Genomic DNA, 9,690 nt, shown 5'->3' on the forward strand with positions numbered 1-9,690 from the left:
CCCCAGTGGCGTGTGTAAAAAACCTCAACTAAAAAAAAAAAAAAAAAAAAAAGAGGGGGACCTTGCAGAGGTGATAAGGTCATGAAGGCTCCGCCATTACACATGAATCAATGTCACTGCCTCCAGATTGGCTTCTCCCCTTCTCTTTAATGTCTTGTCCTTTCACCTGGGATGATGCAGAAAGGGGGCATTATCAGATGCAGCACCTCGACCATGGACTGTCCAGCCTCAGGAACATCAGCTAAATGAAGTTATTTTCTTTATAAATTACCTGGTCTGTGATATTCTGTTACAGCAATGTCAGAAGACAATTGTCAGGAGACCTGTGATCTTGTCAAAGACAGGACACCACGGAGATGGTTCAAAGTACATTGGAGAAAGGGAAACATTTCCAGAAAAGTATTTAAGGGAGACCTAATACATACATAGGAGTTGCAGATACAAATGTAAAAGGGGTGAGTTTTCCCTAGATTTCATTATTATAAATAAAAAATCCTGACATGTATAATGTTTCATAATCTACACTATATATTTAAATTTATTATCAAATTATAGATGCCTAGCCCTTTTGTGAGAAAAAGAGAGCTAGCATTATTGACCCTATTGTAAGACCTGAGGGACAGCAAATCCATCAAAGTTTCACTAGACAAGATATGGCTGGAAAGTGTCACTGCTGTAGCTCAGGGTCAGGGCTTAAATTCTGTTTGCCATGATAATTTAACAAAACCTAAATTTGCTTTCTCATAGTTAGGCCTGATTTAATCATAGCATTCTTTCTCTAAATTTGTCTAAGGTGCATTTTGTGGGCCTGTTTTTTTCTGTAAATAAGAGAGAAAGAGAGAGAGAGAGATCTCTAACAGGGTCATTCAAGCCACAATTAATTTCTTGCCTCAGCTAGTGCCAGATCATGGACACATGTGTGCTTGGCATGTTCAGTGAGGTCATTGGACATGGACACAGAACCTTCCCATGTGATCAGCCTTGCAGAACATCACATTTCCCTGTTCAGCCATCAGCCTTCCCCTTGACCTCTTTTCCCAGGATGCTTAACTTCACTTGTACTAAACATTAAAGCAGATCTTTATTTTTATTCATTCATTCGTTCTCGAAAGAGAATGTACCATCAAGGAAGCATGAAATTTTGCTTCACAAACAGGTATTACGCTGAGACACTAGAAATAAAAGCACCTAAGAATACACATCTTCGTCAATACAGTCAGGTCACCTGTTTTCTCTGCTTCAAATCATGGAGCAGCAGTGTAAGGTGTAAGAGTAAAAAAGCTCTTATCTGAAATACAAATATTTGTGGTAATAGCAGCAATGTGTTTTAAGGTGCTTTCTAATGGAGAAGATCAAAAAATAAATTAGCAATTACTGCTAGAGTTGGAATGGTCCTCCAAAACTCATATTAAAATGTAATTGCTATTGTGATGGTATTAAGAGTTGGGACCTTTGAGACCAGCAGTTAGTGTAATGGCTATGTCACTGGACTCCCATGTAGTAAACTGTGGTTCAAGTCCTAGACCTGGTGGCTTAAACTCAGGCCGGGTGCATGTGCCCAAGATCCTGAGAGGAGAATGGAGGAGAAGGGATTGCAGTGTGGCCAATGGGATCCATGTGTTCATGGTTCCATACCCCTACAAGCATGCACTGAACACCACTCAATAGCATTTATTTGACGAGTATTTAGTTTCTCTTTTGTGAGGCTTAATTCCTGGCAATGCACTGAGGACACCATAAAGAAGATAGACACATGTTCGTATTCTACAGGATTAGACTGATATCATCTGATAATCACACAAATAAATGCAACGTTCTAGACATACTTCTATGAAATAAAGAGAAATAATGCTAGGAAAATATACAGTCGACGTGTCTAACTTAGTCTGGGGCAAAGGAAGCCTTTCCTAAGAAAGTAACTTCCAGACTGAGATATAAAAGATGATAGACATTATTAACCTAAGAGGGGGAGAAACAGAGTCCCCGACAGTTGTAACATAGTGAGTTTTTTTAAAGTTTGGCAATACAACAACTAACTGTGGATGGAAAGCAGTAATGTGATATGGGAGTAGAGATTGAGGAAAGGACCAGACTCAGTGGAGTTTTGAAGGCTTGCTCAGGTCTTAGATAAGAGGAACAGGAACCCATTCAAGGATTTCAGAAAGCAGGAGTGTATGTGTTGTGGTGAAATACGATTGTCATTGTGCTTTTTGTTTTAATGCAACCTATATCACGTTTGGATTTGGGTTGGGATAAGCAAAAGTATTTGTGGTTTCCCAGGTGAGAGACTATGGCAAAAATCTAAGGAAAGGATGACAGAAATGTGCCCTAAATGGGTGATAGGGAAATGGGGAGATGGAACACGTTCAAGTGTTATTGAATTTACTAGTGGGATACTGATACTAGTGGGATACTGGCTGTATTTTGGAAAAGGTGTAGGGAGAGTTAAGTAGAAAGGATAGCTCCTGGCTTTCTGGCTTGTTCAAATTCAAGCGAGGTGGAAATATGCCCTTAGAATGTTGATACAGAGGATAAAGAGGACCAGGTCGGAGTGTATTAGGAGAGGAACCCATACTCCACATTTCTGCTTTTGAAATGTGGGAAATGAGTTGCCGTTACAATACGATAGAGGTGTTGTGTAAAGGTGATTCATTTGGAGCTGGGAATAGAGACCAGGATTATAGCTGTATATGCAAGAGTCATTTGCATATCACCACGCGTCTAGTTGTAGGAGCGGAAGACAGGAGAGAGTGCAGCTCTGGCTACAGAAGGCTTTGCCTCTGTCAGAACCAGGGAACAGAACAGGTTTGGGGGTGTTCCTTGGAAAAATCTGTTTTATTTTTATTTAATTTTTTAAAAGAGATTTTTTGTTATAGATTGCTTGTGCTCACTGGAGACACAGGGAGAGACAGAGAAAAAGAGAGAAATCACCACCACCACCACCCAGGGGCGATGGTCATGCCACAATCCCTTCTCTTCTATTGTCTTCTTGGGATTTGGGGCACGTGCACACATACACACACACACACACACACACATGAGTTTCAAGCCACCAGGTCAGGGACTTGAACCATGGTTACCCATGTGGGAATCAAGCACCATAACCACTATGCTACCTGCTGGCCCTGGAAAGCTCTGTTTTAAACAAACTGAGATTTACATGTTTGGAGACATTCACCTTGACACAGCCAATAAGAGGGGTCAGGAAAGTGGGTTTGAGAATGTATTCATAGAGAAGCTAAAAGGATCCGCAACAGACCAGGGGTTCTGAAGGCTAGCAATCAAAACAGAAGTTGTCGGCAGGCCCAGCTCTTCCTGGAGGTTCTGGTGGCCAATTTGCTCCATACCTCTCTCTCAGCTCTTGGTGGGTGCTGGCCAGTCTTGACAATTCTTGGTTTGAAATGCAGCACTCCAATCTCCTTCCACATCTTCGCATTGCTTTTCTTTCTTTTTTTTTTTTACTGTGTCTCTGAGTCATTTTCTTTTCTTTCAACTACATGAGTCATTGGATTTAGAGCCCACCCCAAACCCAGGGTAATCTCACACTGGGATCCTTAATTACATCTGCAAAGACCTGGCCTAATTTCCCAATAAGGTCATATTCCCTGGTACTCATAATTAGGACTTGATCAAAACTTCTTGGAGTAATAAATCAGCCAACTGCAGTGAGATAGCCACATATGGATGGCAGGACACTTGAGGGGTGAGATCATACAGGAAGAGAGTGTAGATTATCTAGGGACAGGACAAAGACAATAACTTTAAGGGAAAATACAATATTTAAGAAGACTGACGTAGGCCAGCTGTATTTTGGAAAAGGTGTAGGGAGAGTTAAGTAGAAAGGATAGCTCCTGGCTTTCTGGCTTGTTCAAATTCAAGCGAGGTGGAAATATGCCCTTAGAATGTTGAGACAGAGGATAAAGAGGACCAGGTCGGAGTGTATTAGGAGAGGAACCCATACTCCACATTTCTGCTTTTGAAATGTGGGAAATGAGTTGCCGTTACAATACGATAGAGGTGTTGTGTAAAGGTGATTCATTTGGAGCTGGGAATAGAGACCAGGATTATAGCTGTATATGCAAGAGTCATTTGCATATCACCACGCGTCTAGTTGTAGGAGCGGAAGACAGGAGAGAGTGCAGCTCTGGCTAAAGAAGGCTTTGCCTCTGTCAGAACCAGGGAACAGAGCAGGTTTGGGGGTGTTCCTTGGAAAAATCTGTTTTATTTTTATTTAATTTTTTAAAAGAGATTTTTTGTTATAGATTGCTTGTGCTCACTGGAGACACAGGGAGAGACAGAGAAAAAGAGAGAAATCACCACCACCACCACCCAGGGGCGATGGTCATGCCACAATCCCTTCTCTTCTATTGTCCTCTTGGGATTTTGGGCACATGCACACATACACACACACACACACACACACATGAGTTTCAAGCCACCAGGTCAGGGACTTGAACCGTGGTTACCCATGTGGGAATCAAGCACCATAACCACTATGCTACCTGCTGGCCCTGGAAAGCTCTGTTTTAAACAAACTGAGATTTACATGTTTGGAGACATTCACCTTGACACAGCCAATAAGAGGGGTCAGGAAAGTGGGTTTGAGAATGTATTCATAGAGAAGCTAAAAGGATCCGCAACAGACCAGGGGTTCTGAAGGCTAGCAATCAAAACAGAAGTTGTCGGCAGGCCCAGCTCTTCCTGGAGGTTCTGGTGGCCAATTTGCTCCATACCTCTCTCTCAGCTCTTGGTGGGTGCTGGCCAGTCTTGACAATTCTTGGTTTGAAATGCAGCACTCCAATCTCCTTCCACATCTTCGCATTGCTTTTCTTTCTTTTTTTTTTTTACTGTGTCTCTGAGTCATTTTCTTTTCTTTCAACTACATGAGTCATTGGATTTAGAGCCCACCCCAAACCCAGGGTAATCTCACACTGGGATCCTTAATTACATCTGCAAAGACCTGGCCTAATTTCCCAATAAGGTCATATTCCCTGGTACTCATAATTAGGACTTGATCAAAACTTCTTGGAGTAATAAATCAGCCAACTGCAGTGAGATAGCCACATATGGATGGCAGGACACTTGAGGGGTGAGATCATACAGGAAGAGAGTGTAGATTATCTAGGGACAGGACAAAGACAATAACTTTAAGGGAAAATACAATATTTAAGAAGACTGACGTAGGCCAACAGGTGGCCTGATGGTTAAAGCCACGAAATCCCACAAGGCCAGCTGTGTGGGTTGAGTCCTGGATCCGGTGACTGGAAAAACATGAATGCATGTCCAAAATCCTAAAAGAAGAAATAGAGGAGAGGGCATTGTAGCCTGACCATCTCCCATGGGCGTGCTTTCTCACTCTCTCTCTCTCTCTCTCTCTCTCTGTGTGTGTCTCTAGTGAGTATATGTCCCTCTAGGAAATTTAAAAATTAAAGAAAAAAAACAAAACACTGAGACAAAGTAATTGTGAAATTACTATGTCACACACACAAAAAAAGAAAGAAAGAAAGAAAGAAAGAAAGAAAGAAAGAAAGAAAGAAAGAAAGAAAGAAAGAAAGAAGCAGAACACTTCAGGAAGAAAGGTGAAAAGCATTTATTGTCAATAAAACCAGGATGATGACATTACATCACCAGATTTCAGGGGAATGATGGACAATTTTAGTACAGAACCACAGTGCAGATAATCTAAAACTTACCCTGTCCCAGGCAGCTTGAAAATTATACCTTCCATCCGCACACACTCGTGATGGGATGGAGAAATAGAGCAAAGAGTGTTGTGGTGTTACCATGCTCCACTGAGAAGCTCTCTCTCTGTCTCTCTCCTCACACACACACACGCACACACACAATTGAAAAGAAAAAAAAAAAGAATGTGCATTCACATCTGTGCCCTTATCTCTCAGCAGTGTGGTGTAATAAAAAAAGTGTGAGCTCAGCCGCACTCTAGCTGTGTGATCTTGGACACAGCAACCAAATTATTAGAACCTCGGTTTCCACTGAAGAAGTAAATTAATAGTCACACCTGCTACCCAGGCTGGTTTTAAAGAAGAATACAGAAAACTAAGGTTAAAAGGACACTGGAAATTTTAATGGGTTGCATAAATGCTGCTATTATTCTTCCCGTTCTTCCCGTGAATGTCAAGACCAATAAGTAGATCCTGCTTAGAGATTACAGATAGGAGGTGTCAGCAGGTGATAATGTTCATAGCAAATGACCACGTGTGGGATATGGGATTGCTTCCCTACTTGCATTTTATGGGTTACTGATAAACATTCCTTTTACATTATTTTATCATTTATGTATCAAGAATCTCTGAAAACTTGATTAAAATACCAGCTATATTTGAAGCTTACTGGTTTTGTAAATGCAGTTGTTGAAAGCTGGTTGAAACAGTATACTTGATTTCCTTCTTGTTGGGTGTATTTTTGTCCATGCAGTTTGGTGACACAAACAAGAACGACTCACATAACCCGGAAGTAGAAGCCAAGTGATGGATAGAATCTTTTGAAGACACGACCTAGGAGAAAAGTGACTAGATACGTTAAAAATATTTTTAGAGTGGGAACCAGCAATTAGCGTAATGGCTATGTCGCTGGACTCCCACATAATCGACTGCGGTTCGCGTCCCGGACCTGGTGGCTTAAAACTCATGCCGGGCGCGTGTTCGTGCGTGCCCAAGATCCTGAGAGGAGAATGGAGGAGAAGGGATTGCGGCGTGACCATCCCCCCTGGGGGGTGATTTCTCGCTTTATGTCTCTATGTCTCTCTCTGTCTGGTGAGCGCACGCGCCCTATAGCGAAATTCTCTCCAAATATATATATATATTTAGAGTAACTAAGAAATTGGAAAATAAAAGTGAAATTTCTCCTTTAGTGTCTCCCTTGTGTATAAAGACCTTTGCGGTTGTATCATTTACAACCCCAAGTTGTAAAGTATATAACGAGTATTTAGAAACTTATAGCTTAGAAAGATTTTATTCACCTTTATGTAGTAATTAAAACCAAAGAACCAAAGGTTTTTCTTTTCTTTTTTATATTTACCTACTTATCAGGACAATAAATAAATGTACATTATAAACTCTGATCAAATTAAAAAATAAAGATCCAAAAAGAACAATCTCTTCAACACAGAATAATATTGCACAGGGATAGTAAACCCTAAAAAAAATGTGTCCTAAAGTTGTTGGATTTTAATGTTTCCTAACTTTCTTTCAAACCATTGTTAAAATTTTAGACCTTTTTTGAATAAAACAATACACTTTCTGAAATGAGATCTTGAGAATTATATTGAACTGGGATATTACACTGTGTTTCTCTGTCCAGCTCAATTTACTAACCCATTCTTTTAAAAGCCTCTCTCCTTATCTACTATTCCCAATAGTGTCATCTTCCTTTTCTCTCAAAAATAAGCTTCTTTTCTATTTAAAAAAAAATTATTTTACTTTTTTTTTAAAAATGCTTCTTTTCTATTAAAAAAAATTATTTTACTATTTTTTTAAAAAAGAATTAATAAATTTCTTAATACATGAATGTAATAATTAATTAATTAATTATATCTTTTTTGTTTGTTTGTTTGTTTGCTACAGGGCACATGTGCTCACTTGAGAGACAAAGAGAGCAAGAGAGGAACAGCAAGAAAGCAAGCTGCCAGGTCTGGGATTCAAACCTTTATCAGCCATATGAGAGTTTAGCACCTTAACTACCATGCCACCTGCTGGTCCCACCTTATCTTCTACTAACAGAGAACACTGATGCCCCTAGGTTGGTACTATTCCAACTTCTGTCAGAAAATCTACAGCTAACCATATAGTCACCCATCTTTTCTTCCTTTCACATAAAGAATGTATTTATCTGGGCCAGCAGGTGGTGTAGAGGTTAAGGCACTGGATTCCCAGTGACCAACCCCACCAGCTTGAAAATTACTCTGGATATGTGTGTGTGCGTGCCCGAAATCTAGAGTGGAGAATGGAGGAGAAGGGATTGCAACGTCCTGCACACACCCCTGGGGGGAGAGCAGATTTCTCACTTTCCCTCTGTCTGTCTCTCTCCAGCGAGTACGTGCACCCTATGACAAAAAAAAAAAAAAAAAAAAAGTGTATTTACCTGCAGTTTCAGAAACCCAATTCAGACTTGCTTGACGTAGAAAGTAAAAGCTTATCTCTCTGAACACCTGAGGACTGAGCTGGCTGTCATGGCAGGCTTCTACAGCAGTATCTTCAGGGCTCCTGGGCCCCGGATCTCCTTTCCACTTTCTGTGTTGGCCTCATTCTCAGGTGGACTTGCTTCTTGTTATATGCGTGCATATTCCCACAGGAGGCCTTTGCACCCTCAAACTCAAAGGACCACAGATTGACAGTGCAGCCTATGCACTAGATAAAAGAGACATGCTGAGAGTGAAGGAACGAAGGCGTCCCACAAATAGCCGGGTGAGGATGCCGCTCCTCCTTCCGTAGTCACCGGGTAGTGAATGGGTGGGCACGCAGGGAAGTGCTACGGCTTTAAACCACACTCCGTACTCTGGGAGAACAACCACGTGGTTCTGAGCGTTCTTCATGAACACTAGGGGAAGCTGTCAAATGTGGAAATTCAGGACTACCATTTCTTTCTGTCTTTTCCTTTCTTTTCCTTCCCTATTAACATCTATTGGTCTAGCATTCCTTTTAGTAGTTGCGTAATATTTCATATAAAAAAAATTATGTGTGGGACCAACAATGGTGTGGTGGTTAAGGCACTAGACTCCCATGTGGCTGACTATGGTTTGAGTCCTGGAATTGGTGGCTTGCTTTCTCACTTTCTCTCTCTGTCTGCCTCCCTCTGGAAGCAAGCATGCCCTGTAGCAAATTAAAACAAGTAATAATGATACATAAAATTAAGCAAATAATTCTTTTAAAAATACTATGTGTAATTTATCATCTCTTTCTCTTTGCATAATTAAAATTTAGTTTGCTTCCATAAAAATACTAAAATGTCTTATCCATAGATCCTGATGTACTAGTCTTTTTCTTTCTGTAGATTAGGTTTTCCCAACCTAGGCAGTCACTGGAAATACTGTTTGAGCAAGTGAATATTTTCTCACAAAGAGTACATGTGGTTTCAATACCTAGTCTTCCTGAAATTGTGAAACTACCTCTCGATGAAACACTGCTATTTCATAAACTCCAAAGAAATTTATTTCCATGAATGACCAGAACAAAAACAATTATTCTGAGATAAAGAGGTGGTTTCATTAGAGTCTTTCAGCAAAGTTTCAAACTCGTCTTTTGTTCATTCCTGGGCAAGGGCCATTAAGCTCCCTTCTTTCTGATGTTCTGCTTTTAGAGTCTTGTCGTCAATTTCTCACTGTGAACAAATTTTAAAAATGACTGCTTGCGATTCTTTCACAATTCAGCATCTTTCTCAAAACAAATCATTATTTTTTTTTTACTGTCCACAGGAAATTAAACATTACATGTATTTGGTGGCAAACCTTTCATTTCTTCCTTCTCTTTCGTCCTTCCTTCCTTCTTTTTTCTTTTTCTCTTTCTTTCTTCCCTGCCTTCCTTTCCTTTCCTTTTTCCTTAACAAGGTTTGGAACCCTCACCTCACCCATTTTCCAGTCAGCCAGGACCACAATCAGCACACTCCAATGGACCTGGAATCCATCCTCGTATGGCTTCAGTCAACATGCTGAGTTACAATAAATTAATTGTTTTA

Source organism: Tupaia chinensis, unplaced genomic scaffold (genome assembly GCF_000334495.1).
Source record: "Tupaia chinensis unplaced genomic scaffold, TupChi_1.0 Scaffold144099_1, whole genome shotgun sequence".
Lineage (NCBI taxonomy): Eukaryota > Metazoa > Chordata > Mammalia > Scandentia > Tupaiidae > Tupaia > Tupaia belangeri.